This window comes from Typopeltis vanoorti, chromosome 18 (genome assembly GCF_054136105.1).
Source record: "Typopeltis vanoorti isolate ZY-2024b chromosome 18, IOZ_Tvanoo_1.0, whole genome shotgun sequence".
NCBI lineage: Eukaryota > Metazoa > Arthropoda > Arachnida > Uropygi > Thelyphonidae > Typopeltis > Typopeltis vanoorti.
Genome location: NC_143566.1, coordinates 109,694,330 through 109,710,606, shown reverse-complemented (window position 1 = coordinate 109,710,606; position 16,277 = coordinate 109,694,330). Strand labels below are relative to the sequence as shown.

The 16,277-nt window shown below is 37.4% G+C and overlaps 1 long non-coding RNA gene across 2 annotated transcripts in view; it reads right to left on the bottom strand.

The window, feature by feature from the left end:
* Positions 1 to 16,277, bottom strand: part of LOC150097056 (uncharacterized) — a 37,236-nt gene that overhangs the window by 11,288 nt on the left and 9,671 nt on the right. Inside the window, exon 1 of one of the 2 annotated variants that reach the window (XR_016549776.1) lies at positions 1,099 to 1,127. The exons of the other annotated variant lie outside the window; for it this stretch is intronic. This is a non-coding gene — a long non-coding RNA (uncharacterized LOC150097056). Of the gene's footprint in view, positions 1 to 1,098; positions 1,128 to 16,277 lie in introns of those variants that run through there. 2 annotated transcript variants of the gene reach the window in all.

The window sequence follows — 16,277 nt, the reverse complement described above, 5'->3', positions numbered from 1 at the left end:
ATACTTATTAAAATTTATTTTTAATTATATGAAGATATTGCAAAAATTATAAATATGCCTAATAATAAAATAAATATTTTATATATTAATATAAATATTATATTAATATAATATAATATATTATAATAATATTAATATTATATGGCTAGCTTGGACATAACTTCTTTGTTCACTAATATCCCAACAGATGAAGTCCTAACGTTACTCCAGGACAAGTTATCCAAAAAAATGTTAGCCTTGCTTACACATTGCATCAGGTCCGGTTACTTCAAATTTCAAGATAATATATACAAACAAAATCATGGACTGGCTATGGGTAATCCTTTATCCCCTGTACTCGCAAATATTTACTTAGAGGATTTTGAAACCAAAGCTATCTCTTCCTTTATTTTAACACCTAAAGTTTGGAAACGTTATGTGGATGATGTCTTCATTGTTTGGAGCCATGGACATGAATCCCTTATGGTTTTCTTCGAACATCTCAATAGCCGACATCAAAGTATTAAGTTTACTGCTGAGCTTGAAACGGATAATTCCTTGCCTTTTCTTGATGTCAAACTGACTCGCTCTTCTGGTAAACTCAAAATATCGATATATAGAAAGCCCACACATACCAACAGATATCTGCACAGTCAGTCCCATCATTTCCCTCCTCATAAGCTTGGAATAATTTCCACCTTGGGACATAGACCCCGTTCTCTTCTTGATTACCCAAATGAAATTCTTACAGAAATAAACCATCTGAAAACTTCTTTCAAAGTTAATCGATATTCCAAGAGAATCATTGAAAAATTCCCTCTTAATCCTCCTAGACATCACTCAGAAGAAACAATTAGATTCAAAGGCAATATATCTATTCCTTACATAAGTACAGTTTCACATAAATTAGCAAAAGTTCTAAGAAAATACAATATCAGAACCTTGTTCACTCCACTTCCAAAGATCCGTTTCTTAATAAGCCACCCCAAACCTTGTCATCATCAACTCAAATACCCTGGCGTATATAAAATATTATGTGACTGCGATATTCCTTATTTCGGGCAGACAGACAAATCTGTCGAAATGCGCATGGAAGAACACATGAGAGACATTACTTACAAGAGACAGCGAGCGAGTGCATTATCAAGTCACATCCTTTTCTCGGCTAATCCTAATGATGAAACCAAAGTCACAAAGTCTGCTGGGAAAAATCTACTAACATCTTTCATTGCAATGATGAACTAGAGAGAAAAATCGTGGAATCTAGGGAAATCATCTTCAATCCTGTTCATCTAAATAACAACTTGAGCTACAACCTCCCAGATAGTCACTCAGCTATAATCATGTACTGGCGTTCACGTGATACTGCGAGCACGCACTCTCCCAACAATGCAACAAACGAAAGAACAGCTTCAAATACAACTACAACGTTTTCATGCTAATTATGTATAAAGACTGTCTATGTTGTTCATAGTCTTTTAACCCTCAATGTTTAGTGTTTTTTCTTTTATAATGTCACCTGAAGAAGGCTGTTACAGGCCGAAGCTAGTAGTGTGTTTATATTAAAAACTTTTTACTCAAATCTCGGTTATAGTCATTCACTTCTTCATAAAAAATAAATAAATAAATAAATAAATAAATAAATATATATATATATATATATATATATATATATATATATTGATAATCGGATATCATGTTGGAGGCTTAATGGATTTTTTACAACACTGAAAAAGAATTAAAATAGAATTTAATACTTCCTATATTTCGTCCTAGTCACTAGGACATCTACGGGGATTACAAAACCAATTAATGTAACATATACACAAATAACAAACAATACTAAGCCCAACTACATGGGTGACACTAAAGTCCTATCTAAGTAGAGCGCCCTCTAAGGGCAATAGTAGGTGGCCTGGAATGTAAGGTGGGAACTTTGGTGATGAGTGTTTCCCAAATCTTCGGAAGCTTAATGCAACCGTATTTATTGAGATTTGGTTGGTTTTTGAGAGCTGCTGCTGCTTCTAAGAAAAATCTCTCTTTCTTGAATTTGCTGTGGTGGAGCATGGTGGTTTTCTTCCATGATACCCTGTGGGTGGTGTCCAAAACATGGTCAGCCAAGACTGAATGGCCATAGTTGTGTTTGAAGATGTAAGACTTGTGTTCCTCCAGGCGGATGGATGCTGATCTGCCTGTCTGTCCAAAGTACGCCCGCTTACAGGAACAGGGTACTTTGTAAACTCCAGGCAGAGAGAGAGGAGGGAGCTGATCTTTCGTAGAACGGATAAGGGTAGCAAGTTTGCGGTGGGGCTTATATGCTGTGTGCAGATTGTACTGTTTTAGTATCTTGGCTATTTTTTCGGATGTGCCACGGATGTAGGGTATGGTGATGGCATTTTTAAAATCTTGTTGACGAGAAGGACGGGGAATGGGGGAGGAGTTAATTTTTTTTGATACTGTGTTCACTGTAGCCATTGGAGAGGAAAGTTCTGTGTATGTGGTTAAGCTCAGTAGTGAGGGCGGTTCCACTGGAACAAAGATTGTGGTCTCTCTTGGTAAGAGTTTTAATAATGCCATACTGTTGAGAGGGGTGGTGGTGGGAGAGTTTGTGAATGTATCTGCCTGTGTGTGTGGGTTTTCTGATACAGTGAAGGTAAGTGTATCATTAGGCAGGCGTGTGACTAAGGTGTCTAGGAAGGGTAAACAATTGTTCTTTTCCTTTTCCATAGTAAACTGGATTCTTGGATGTAGACTATTGAGATGACTGAGGATGGAGTCTAACGTGTCTGGGCCATGAGGTCAAATGGAGAACACATCATCTACATATCTAAGCCAGATAGAAGGTTTGAGTGGGGCTGAGTCTATGGCTCGTTTTTCGAAATCTTCCATATAGAAATTGGCATGGGGGGGTGAGAGGGAGGAACCCATGGCAGTTCCCTCTATCTGCTTGTAGATTTTGTTGTTCCAAGAGAAATACCCAGAGTTAATGGCAAAGGAAAAGAGATCTAAGATGTCAGAGGGAAAAACGTTTTCCAAGAGAGATAAGGTGTCAGTTAAGGGAATATTGGTAAACAAAGAGGAGATATCAAAGCTTACCAATATGTCTGTCTTCTTCAAGGTTAAATTTTCTGTGAGGACTTTAAAGTGGGTCGAGTTTTTTATATAGGAAGGGGACCTTCCGGTGAGGGGTATCAGAGAGTTGGCCAGCTGTTTAGACAGTCTATAGCAAGGTGCATTGGTAGCATCTACTATAGGCCTAAGGGGGAATTGGGTTTGTGGATTTTTGGTAAACCGTATATTCGGGGGGGGGACGGGAGCGGAAAGGTTTAATTTTTTTCGTGATGTCAGGGGGTCAACAGGTTACTTTTTTAAGTAAAATGTTTAGTTTCTTAATTTGTGTTTTTGTGGGGTCGTGTTCTAGCGGGATGTAGGTAGCGCGATCGCGGAGGATAATGTTCATTTTACGATCCAGTTCACTATGGAAAAGGAAAAGAACAATTGGTTACCCTTCCTAGAACATTATCCTCCGCGATCGCGGAGGATAATGTTCTAGGAAGGGTAACCATGCTCCACCACAGCAAATTCAAGAAAGAGAGACTTTTCTTAGAAGCAGCAGCAACAGCTCTCAAAAACCAACCAAATCTCAATAAATATGGTTGCATTAAGCTTCCGAAGATTTGGGAAACACTCATCACCAGAGATCCCACCTTACATTCCAGGCCACCTACTACCGCCCTTAGAGGGCGCTCCACCTAGATAGGACTTTAGTGTCACCCACGTGGTTGGGCTTAGTATTGTTTGTTATTTGTGTATATGTTACATTAATTGGTTTTGTAATCCCCGTAGATGTTCTAGTGACTAGGATGAAATATAGGAAGTATTAAATTCTATTTTAATTCTTTTTCAGTGTTGTAAAAAATCCATTAAGCCTCCAACATGATGTCCTCACAGCACTTAAGCCTCTACACACGTATGATAATTGGATAGCTATGGTCAGTGGCGTTGAGAGCCAACGTCGTGGTAGGGGAAAAAGCTCCTACCAGGCCTCCGAAATAAGAACTTACGATCCCCTAGGAATCACGGGCCCGGGCAATTTTATTGGTCCTTTCTCGATGAACTTGGCTGTGGTAGGAAGTCACGAATCTTACTTATATGCGATGGAGGCGTTTGGGTGTGAGAGTTGCAGAGAGAACAATTCTCAGAGCGTTTTATTAATTTATTTAAGGGCAGTGGAGACGTTGTTTTGGTGCGAGATTTGCTTCTCCTGGTTTGGAATAGAATTCCTTGTGGTATTTGGAAGATCTGAAAGAACAATTAAGACACAGTACTAACATGTGTAGTGAATGGAAGCTTAGAGTGTCAAGTGCTTCCGAAGTTGGTCGCGAATAACTGCGATGGGAGTTCCATGTGTAGTCATACAATGACTAGATCTAATCTGTAGCCGCTTGTAAGAGGCACGGTGAAATTTCTGGAGAGTAATTATAGACACGCCTTTACTTCTGTCTTTTAATTCAGATTGATGTGTACTTTTCGGTAAGTACAATTCACTCTTTAAATAATCTCAAAGAAAAATATGTAAGGGTGCAAAGGTGAGGATTATTCGGTTGGTAGGTCGTAAGTGCACACACGTTCTTAAATCCCTTTCTAGCTAGGTATAGATATTCACAAATTTCGCAAAGTTTTATTAATAATAAACACAAATTTAACATTTGTGGAAATAAAATTCTTTGAGTACGTGAACGACTCTTAGATTTCGTACTCATCGCCAATTTAATGTTAAAAAAGGTCTTCATTTAAAATACTGGCGCCTTGTTTTGTAGAAATGCAGTAAATATTAATAGAAACAAAAAGAGAGTCACATGTGGTCCGTTTTGAAAGGCCTGCTGAAAATATTGCACTTAAATGATCTGGGATTAGCAATAACGCATCAGGGTTACTTGCTTTAGAAATTTATAAGATCTCACAACAAATGTTAACTCCAGGCAATTGTTTTTATCTTTAATGTAAGTTCGCATTTTGTAATAAGAGCTTTCGCAATCACGTGTTAATAGCAGGTAGAGAGAGAGAGAGAGAGAGAGAGAGAGAGAGTGAAAACTCTACTAAAGGAAGTTCTGAAGTATCCCCATCGCATCTCATTTTCCTTTCCCCCTCTTTTACCTTGCGGTGTCGAGGGTTTATTAATCATCGGACCGAAACTGTTCACAGGATAAGGTGGTCAGCCTACGCCCCGGTTTATCATATGTCCGCAGTGGTGTTGAGTTTTCAAGGCCGGTTCCCCAGGCATAGGATTGCGAAGCGCACAGCCACTACGCTAACCGCGCAGACCTGAAATATCCCCTAATCAGTTATTACACTCCCTTGAAGAATAAGGAAGTTCCTTTGAAAATGAAGAAATACGCAACAACTAGTAGACCCACGCCTCCTTGGACTATTTCAGTTGAATCATTCTTACTTCCCCACAGTTCATACCCTCGAGTTAGGGATACTCCGTCACTTCCCATAATGATCTTCATTGCTCGGTGCTAATTGATTGGAAATCGATTGCAGTGAAGGTATTCGAATGATTGATATTCAATGTTATTATTATTATTACGTGACACCTCCAAGGAGTCCAAAGACCCATCGAGGGAGGGCACCTACTCTTCATCTCCTTGCTCATTCCATATTCTTTAATATGCACCTAATATCCAGCCTTTTAAAACTGTTTCTGAAATTTAAAAAAAAAACATGATGTAGGCTTTTGTATAGCATTTAAAATACACATTTGTGAAGGAAGGGTCCGTTAATGTTCCCCATAACATTTTATTCTCATTACTTGAAGCATTTCCATGTCTTCAAGACGTTTCCTTAAAGTAATAAAAATACTTCGCTGAATTCTGAGCACTCGCTAATACATAATGCAGCTAGATGACCCCCGAGATATAATTCATTTATCATTCCCTCCTACCTGTCACATGCATACATTCCTGAATCCTTTTATTGCCAGCTGTATTTTCGTATTCCTGCAGGCTTTGTATTATTTAGATCAGCAATGTAGGGCGCGTGTGATTCAAACCCATTCCATTTCATAAATGTTTTCGTTTTCACTACAGCGACTAATCTACTAAACAGACGCCAATCCTACTTTCTATACGCGCAACTAATTAACAAGGCCCGTGTAGTCAGGATAATTCATTTATAAATTGAGACTTTTTTTTAACCTGGTAGCGAAACAGGACACAAAGTTCGTTGGATAGCACTGAACAATACCAGCACAAAACAGAAGTCTTTATATATATATATTTCATCTCATCTCATCTTCTTTATACCCTCCTATATATATTTTATTATGCATATAAACATTGTTATTATTATGCATATAAATAAATCTAAAGATTATTATTAATATCGTAATATTAATAATAATTATTATTATCATTTCACAAGAGGAGAGAACTGAAAATATCTGATGAACACCTAGAACAAACATGATATTAAAGCAACTGATATCACCACAAGAAAGATTGTATCTCGAAACCTTTTACCCCACCATGTTTCATCAAATTTTAATATTTTTTTTCTGTTTGTTAGAATATATAAAAAGACAGGTCAGAGGTTTTGAGGAAATTCAATTTCAAGACACAGAGGTGCAGGCCATCAACAAGTTTTTTGTGCTGCAAGAAAAGTCTGCAACTGAGATTCACCAAACTCTGGGTGAGTATTTAGGAGACTGTTCCTCAGCATATTCACAGTTGCCAGATGGGTGGCCAAGTTTAAAACTGGGCATCCTGAAAAAACAAATGCCCCAAGTCAGGAAGACCTTCCAAAGCAATCACACCTGAAAACAACGATGCAGTACATGCCATGATCCTTTAGGATAGACCAATACCAGCCACAACTTTCTGAGGGTATCCAGGAAACGAGTCGGGATCATTATCCACCAACATCTGGATATGCAGAAGCGCTCAGCGATGTGGGTCCCCAAATGTTTGAATGCCGACCAAAAGAGAAAGCATGTGCTGTCGTCTCAAGGGATTTTGGGTCATTTTGAAAAATCAGATGGAAATTTTTTGTCTCGTATTGTGACTGTTGATGAACCTTGGCTTTATCTCTATAACCCAGAGATCAAACAATAGTCATTGGAGTGGAGACACAAAGGATCTTCACGGACAAAGAAGTTCCGAACCCAAAAGTCAGCAGGGAAGGCTTACCATTGTCTTTTGGGATGTGGATGGTGAAATGCTTACCAAGTACCTCAAGAAAAGGTGAAACTGTTACAGCAGCAGTTTATTCAAGAGCTCTGAAGGAACTGAAAGAGGTACTGAAGGAAAAACGCCGCTGGAAACTGAGCACAGGATTGTTGCTTTTGCAGGGTAACGCACCTGCTTGCACTGCTCATGAAACCCAACCTACGATACACAACTTGGGCTTTCAGTGTCTGCCTCACCCACCTTATTTGCCGAACTTGGCCCCATCTGACTATTTCATATTACTAAATTTAAAGAAACACTTGAAAGGAACAAAATTTGCCACAGATTATGAAGTCCTATCTACAGCTGAGGACTGGTTTGTGCAACAAGGGAAAGCCTTTTTTTCTCAGAGGACTGCAAATAATGCAGCAGTGTTGTAACAAGTGTATAACCCTTCATGGAGAATAAAGTGGAGGTTACATGGTTCCACCGCAATTCCTTCATGGTGATTATCACAACTTTACAGCACACCCTCGTAGTATTAATAATTGGTTACAATTTTAAATCACCACGTTAATATTAATAATATTACTTTGAATAATTAATTATTATTTTATTAATAAGAAATAACCCATTAATATTGCTAACAATCAACGCACGTCTTGTAAACATTTTATTTTAAATTCTTTAAAATTTTAAATGTTATTTGGTTTCCGTTTACCTACTTGTTTTGTTTATTTACTAACAGAAGAAATAAAATGTGTTCAACATAAATTGCAAACGATACAATATCTTTTGTTATGGTGGATCTCTGAATATGAATTTTATTTGCTAAAAGTGTATTTTTCAGTGTATTTCACTCGTTCAGAACAGTTCGCAGTAAAACCAATATCACACACTGAAATAAAACTGCAAGTTAGACACCATCTTTCGGTGAGAATTTTAACTAATAACTAAACAACAACATATTTTCACCACACCTTACAGGATTAGGTTTCTTCGCTTCCTTTAACATATGATCGTGTTAACCTACGCTGGAAATCTGTAGGTCAGTGACCTTAATATGAACTAGTCCACCGAAAAAAGGATATTCTGATTAATGTTTAAGAGGGGGGGGGGTAAAAATTATTATTACTGTGATTGTATAAGTTAAGCCTACACGTTGGAATTTCGGTGACTCTTGACGTCATTTGCTTTCAAATTTTACATCAAATTTTATTTGTGGGTTGTTCTTTCATTGCGTTGAACTTAGGGGGGGGGGTAGGCACAACAGGACGTGAAGTGAATTGGAAATGCAGGAAGGAAATTAAAATAAAAAGTGGAGAATAGAGAGAGAGGGGTGTTGCACGAAGATGGAATACACTTGAGTGTGGGTCAGCTGCGATTGATTGGATTAGCGTCAAGGTAGGGAACGAGACTTAAGTGCTTTAAGTGTGTCACATGCGCATAAAAAACGGGACTTTTTTTTTTTATTCACAAGCCAATTTTATTCACAAGCTTTTTTCTATGAAAATCTGAAATTTTCTCTACATTTTTTCTGAGACAGGTGTCTCAGAAATATAGAAAATGGACGGAGTGCGAAACTCAATGCTATGGACGCGTTACACATCTTTGTTCCCACCCCATTTGTAGGACGAACTCACAAACGACCTCTTAATAAAAGCAATGGCGTTCCAGAGACACTAATGCTATCAAAATGCTTCCAATAATGAACAGTCTTCACGCATTTAGGAACATGTCAGATCTCTGCTGTTTCAACAAGCTCCCCCCCCCCCCTAGTTGGAATGAATTCAGTCTTGCCAGTTTATGACCGAACCTAATATTTGGGAAAAGTTAGCTTATTTTTTTGAACTTGTAGTCGAAAAATCTAAGGTTACGAGGACACTGTATTGTTTCTGTAAATTACGTGTGTTCCTTGGTCGATTTAGCTGTTTTGCGGAATCAAAATCTAATTTTCCAGAAGGAAAATTCTTCTCTCCCCCATATGAAACTGGGTGATCTTTGGTTGAAAATTCCAAAAGGAATATCGTCGGAGAAAAGCAGCATAGTTCTCTGGAATTCGAGTAATTATTACGCAAAATCATTACTTTTCTATTCAGATGTAGAAATGATTCTCTGTGATACCTCAGTACATCCTTAGATAATAGGAAATGTATTTATCCTCAGTTTCTTATTATCCTATTTGACTCTTAATGATAGCTTGACTATACCTCTAGAACAGTGTTTCTCAACGTGGGGCAATTTGAATATTTTTTGGGGGGGGGGCAATTAGAAAATGTACACGTACATATTTATACATATTTATATTATACTTTTTTCAGAACTTGACTGACTATTATGCTAGGGGGGCATCAAAGTCTTTGAGACGTTGAGGTGGGGCATGATGCAAAAAACGTTGAGAAACACTGCTCTAGAAGGAACTGTTCGGGGTGTATTTATGTCTCGTTGATAAAAGGAACTGAGCCATCCAATTTTTACTTCGGATTTGTAACGGTAAGAAGTAAGCAGGCTAGCGATGCTGATCTCCGCCTGTGACTTCGTACGAGAGTCTTCTTCTTTGATGCGCTTTTTTTAAAAAAAAAAAATAATATTCGGGATACAATAGTCAGTGCGGGGAACTATTGGGGGCCTCCGTAATTAAGTGGGTATCGGCCATGTCCATCCGCTGAAAAGGCCTCGAGTCCGGATACTGTCTGGTAGCCGAAGAGCTAACTCATGTTCAACTCAAAGTGAGTTAGCCGATCTCATATTGGGACTGAGGATTTTTTTCCCGTCTTGGAAAGTTAGTTTTAATTCCCTGAAAAAACAGGCGAAGTCTGATAAGTACAGGTCACGACCTCATGAACCATATCGACTTCGGCCATAATTTCAAATACAACAGCAGATGAACTGAAAGATTTGCTGAATATCAAAGACGATTTCAACTTCAAATTTTTCGTAGTTGCTGATAAATTATTTTGTAAAATATGCAGATCAATGGAAATATCTAATAGTTAAATCCCTCTCAGAATAAAAAAATACAATAATTACTAATTCTGATTGTGTAACCGGTTGTATAAATTGGACAAAGTAAACCGTCTGAATTGTTTTGCTTGATTTTGTTTAAATATATCCATCTAATTTCTTTAGATTCTAATCCTGTATTTACTGAGAGAGAGAGAGAGAGAGAGAGAGAGACTCTTTTCTTTAATTATTATGTTTGATAGGACTACTCAATAATCAGATATTTGCAATCCTAAATGTAGGGCAGCATGCGGAAATTCAGAATATCCCATCGAGCGATGAACTAATCGTACAACCAGCTGTGGCGAACCAACGGTAAACTAAAGGTACAAATAGTTAAAAAAAGAAAACAAAATATTGAAATTTAGAAAGTGAATAGTAAACAAAAGTCTTTTTTTTTTTTACATTAATATACATTCCCACAGATTTAGCGAAAAAATAAATATGTCAACATTGAAATGTAAAAAGAAATCGTTGATTCATAGTAAGCCTCAAATACGTTTTTTTTTTCTTTTATTGTTTCGAAGATATTGGATAAAAGACATCTGAAATATTAGGGGGCGCTTTAATCGAAGAAGTTTATTTCAACAGAAACAGCAATTAAAAATAATAATAATAAAGTATGCTGGCGCGTCCAATTTCCTAAAGAACCACTAAATGGTCAACTTCTTTTCCTTTGGAAAGCGGAGTTAAAGTTTACATCGTATTATTATTCTTTTAACAAGCAAAAACTCTAATTCGACATTCTCAACAAAAATTAATTATCAAATATTTTAATCATAATTAATAAATAATACCATCAACCTATTTAGCCATTGCCATTATCAAAATAGCATGCAAGTGAAGATAAATGGTACCATTTTATCCCAGTGCCATATCTTGGCAGGAGAACCACAGGGATCACTTTTGCAATATCTTTTCAATATTTATTATAATACTTTCTAAAAGGTTTAAGACGATTTTTAAAATTTTCTAAAAAAATTTAAATACTTACAGCAGTTTTTCAATATTTTCTAATATATAATATAAATGGCTAATTTTATATATAATAATAATTTTAAAAAAAATTCAAATTTCAATATTAAATCGATGTTTCTGTTTTGGATGAGGAGTTTGAAATTTTAAAATCCCTCTATCATTATTTTGATCGAGGGATTTTAGTTGAACAGGTACTAACACGAGCATTCTGATTCCAGGTGTTGAAATCATCGTAACCTAGATGCGTTTCCTGCCTTCAATTCTATTGCTACGCATTGTTCTAAGCGGAAACAATTGACAATTGGTGTGCGATGGGTTACATATTATCATATCTGCTACCGACAAAGGAATGCAAAAGCAGTAGAGGTGGTACCTCGTTGTACTCTGATCTAAATCTACGTGAATGGCTAATTAGTTCGCAAAGTCACGAAGCTTTTGTTTTACTACAAACTAAAATGAAAACTGCCATTCACATTGAAAGAAACGACTTATGTAACCGTTATCAGTCATGAAGCCAATAAAAAAAGGATTAAACCCAGATTGTTGATTGAAACTGAGGGTATTTAAATACACGTTAAGAATGAAAATAAATATTTATTTAGGCGTTGCCTGACAGCAGGAAACCCTCGTTCCAATCATTTGCCAAAATGCTACTACAATGAAAACTTTTATCGTATCAATTTATTAATATTTATTATAATAATTTTTAAAAGGTGTAGAATAATGTTTTAATTTTTTTTTTAATTTAAAAATAAAAAATATTTTTTAAATAGTATCTTAGATATAATATAAATTGCAAATTTTGCATATAATACAAATTTATTCGTATTATACCTACAAATATATGGGCCTGTGTAGATCAGTAGAAGTAGCTTGCACTCAGCACTCAGCGCTAAACCGCCCGAAGAAAGACGTGTTAGTTCGATTCTAGTCGCTGACGAGAGGAACTTTTTTTAAGCCTTTTGTTCGACCGGTTTCAGAGTCGAAAAATTAGTGATAGCCTTGGGCCAGCTATCTCTGATTGGGTACCAGTGGAGATTGAACTACCCACTCAGTCTCCAAAAGCTAGATAGGGCTAAAATGGCTAAGCGTACTTCCTATTCAAGGATAAAAAGACCTTAGCTGGTTTTATTTATTTATTTTTTTACAAAAATTCATTCCATTATATTTATCAACGTGGTGTGCGCTTGCTGCTACTCTAAACAGGATGAAGAATCTCCAGTGAGGAACTGGTTTCAGAGCTGTTGAACCGAATAAGATTCGGCAACAGGGACGGATGGAAGATCAGCGTGTGTGCTAAAAGAGTGTTCAGCTGAACTGGCCATTCCTTTGATCAGGCTATAGAATTTTAGTCTCAGGAGTTGAAAGAATGGACGGTGATTCCATTGTTTTGCTAAGACTTTTGACAGCATGGCAGACTGCTGCATAAATTGGAGAAAATGGGTTTGAGTTATACAATATTAGCATGGATAAGAGGATGGCTGACTGACAGATATCAAAAAGCGATATACAGAGGATCTGAGTCTGCAAAGTTTAAGGTAACAAGTAGTGTACCACAAGGATTAGTGCTTGGTCCATTGTTATTTAATCTGCACATTAATGATATTGGGAAGGATTTGACAAGCGAAATACAGCTATTTGCTGACGAAGCAAAGATAGGGAGAGTAATCAGGAATGCTGCTGATACGCAGTCTTTGCAGAATGACTTGAATAGGATGGAAATGTAGGCATGGGAAAATGGGTGTCAGTTCAATGTCAGTAAATGTAAAGTCATTCACTTCGGCATGATTAGATATCCAATGTCGTATTATATTGGTGGGATTAGGCTAGAAGAAACTGATGAGGCTAGGGATCTTGGAGTGTTAATAGATAGGAAGTTGAAGTGCAGGTGGCAAAGATTCGCAATAGCACACTGGTGGTGTGTTATTGGAATGGATTGCCATGTGGCAAAGATTGCAAATACAACTCAAAAGATAATTGCAATGCTTAAACAAACGTTCACATGTAAAGATAAGGATGTTATTTTGCCTCTTTACAAGGCCTTGATAAGACCTCGCTTGGACTATTGTGCTCAGGTCTGGTCTCCGTTGTGATTCTGATCTATTGGAAAGAGTACAATGGAGAGTGTTTAAAATAATATCAGGATTGTGGAATACTCATTATGAAGACAGACTGAGAATTTGTAGACTGCAGACACTAGCAAACATAAGATGGAGGGGTGATATGATTGAGACTTACAAACTTCTGAAAGGGTCATACAGGATTTCAATTGATGGAATTTTCAATTTATGAAGGATGGGGAAAGGACGAGAGGGCATCCTTGGAAGCTGAGAATGAAGGCTGCCAAGAAGGGTGTGAGGGCTAGATTTTTCTTTTGGAGGGTGGTGTGTGATTGGTATGGATTGCCATTGGATGTTGTGAGTGCAAGAAATGTGAATGAATTCAAGAATAAGTGATAGCTAGTGTGTATAGTTTTCCCCCCCCCTTCGACTTTACCTTTACTGACATTGAACTGACATCCATTTTCCCATGTCCACAATTCCAGCCTATTCAAATCATTCTGAAAGCACTTTATAACAGTAGCAATGGTGGTTACCCTACCTATCTCTGAATCATCGGCAATAATAATAATAATAATAATAATAATAATGAATACGGGCTAAAATAATACTGTAAAAGCCATGCCTTGCTACACTTCTCTTTACCGCCATCCTCAATCAGGGCATCGTAATGTTGTCGTGTGTCGTATTCGCTGATACGACGACTTTAGTAATATGGCGATGCTTTGAATCGGGCGATGTGCACGATGTCCTCGATCTCGGCATTTATTCTTCGGCTGATTATTACTATTATGTTATTTCATTGTTATTAATGAGCTTGCGTAGCTCAGTCGGTGTAGACGAAGCCCTTCAGTCGGAAAGACCCGGGTTCGATTCTCAGTGATATGAGGAACCTTTATCTGGTGTCTTTCGACCAAAGGTGAGTTAGCCGGTCTCATAGGGAGGTAGAGAGTTTTTTTCTCCCGGAAACTCCGGTTTTTGTCCCTCAGAACGGGAAAACCAGGCCCCGTGCGCACACACGGATCTAGTTATAAAATACATACCCAACCGCTCATTATGAGGGCTCAACTCGTCCTAGGGGAGGAAGCGGAGAAATCCCATACAAAATAAATTGTTATTAATAATGGCAGAAGCGAGGGTAGTGTTGCTTCCAATGAAGACTCGTCAACCTACTTTTAAATAATGCGATCAAAATAATCGCATTCAGTGGCTTGGCGTATTTTAATCACTAACTTTAGTGAGACGGAGAAAATAAACGGCCATTCGAGATTTATTTTTCTTTTCGTAATTAAATGCTTTATTTAAAATCAGTTACGCATAAACTACTTAAAAATGTTACGAAACCATTCCAATCTGATTTTCGCTTCCGCACAGACCCACTTTTGAGGTATTCGAAACTAAATCTAAGGAAGATTTTATGAATAAGGTCCCAGAAGTCCTATGCGTGTAATCTTCTGACTGACATTAAAGATTTTTCACGTCATAGACGAGGTCTTTGTAATCAAAGGATTGGAATCCTCCACATAAGTAAGTTACGACGTTTTTTCTTTTTCTTTTTTTTCAAGACAAGTGAAACCCCCCCCCCCCCGAAACGTTCTTCATTAAAAGATACAACACGACAGTAAATGAGTCCCATAGTCGGTCACGTGACAGACAGTACGAGATAGAAACGATGCTTCTTAATTATTTATCCGTGAAGTTTGAGTTTCCGCAGTCAATCATTGAAATGATCTTCCTTGAGGAGTTTGTCGTCTAAACTCAAACTGCCTTCCTTTTCTGATTCACTATAAACCCGGAAGGGATGCCCAAGTATTTATTTGTCAACGGTGAACTAATACTAATGAACTGTCTATCCCAAAACCTTTTATTAACTTTAATGAAATGAAAGTACAAATATTTCGTACTGAAAATAGCGGAACATCATCAATATGTAGAAACAAGTAATCAAAACACCGGGAAGACACCAATTAAAACAGTTTTCATTCCCGGTCCTTTGAGTGCTTCTTTCTACACACTGATGATGTTCCGCTATTTTCAGTACGAAATATTTGTACTTTCATTTCATTAAAGTTAATTACTGTAGTTACAGTGTAATTTATTATTCATAATCATGTCACAGGTACCTTTAAAGATTATTCACTGTTTTCCAAGGGCATCATCCACAAAGAATTCGTTCAGCCTGGCCAAACGATCAATGGTGAGTGTTATCTCGAAGTTTTGAAGCGATTGATAGCGAGAATTCATTGCGTATGGCATGAATATCGTGACGACCGACCGTTCGTCAAAACACACTGTCACTCTGGGCACTCGGCTTTTAATGAAACAAATGTCATAAACAGTTGACACAACACTAATGAAGGTTGTCGACAACAAAAAGATACGACAGGTGGCGCCACTAGTTTCTTCTATTTTCGAAAAGTTCGGTTTCTTTTAGGACAGAGGGTGTACGCTTTATATCTCCTCTGTTTTGATTATTTATTAATAAATATATTAGAGTACGACATTAATTAAGAAATCGGATTTTATTTTTCGTCTAAAAGACAAAGAAATAGACCTGGAAACGTATAGAGAAAACTGTAATAACTGATCAGAAAGAAGCTCCAAGGTGCTTGGATATGGTCTTACTTAGGAACGGACAGGATGAAGCATAAAACCGGATGGGCGCATTCGACGAATCTGAAATTGGCATGCCAGGCAAGAGGAAGCTGCACGCGCGATTAGTAACCTCTTACCGTAATACCTATAATGTACTCGTGAAATTTTTGTACCGTGGGTGACCACGGTACGAATGTACAATAAGTTCACAAAATCCTTGGGTGGGAGTTGCATAAAAAACAAAGAAAATATCATTTTCATGTCATTTTTTATACTTTTTTCTCTCATAGCAAAAGCTTATACAATGATCAGAAATGTATTCTAATTCCCCTCTTAAAAAATAATACAGAATGAAGTAATTTTATGCTCCATGTATGAGGTCTTCTTCAACCCATCCGTCCCAAAGGACGGATGGAGTCCCCTGCTTAGTGGGCCGACGAATTAATGCAGTCGCTCTTTCGCTACATCTCCTAAGGGTAAGTATTTTTTGGCA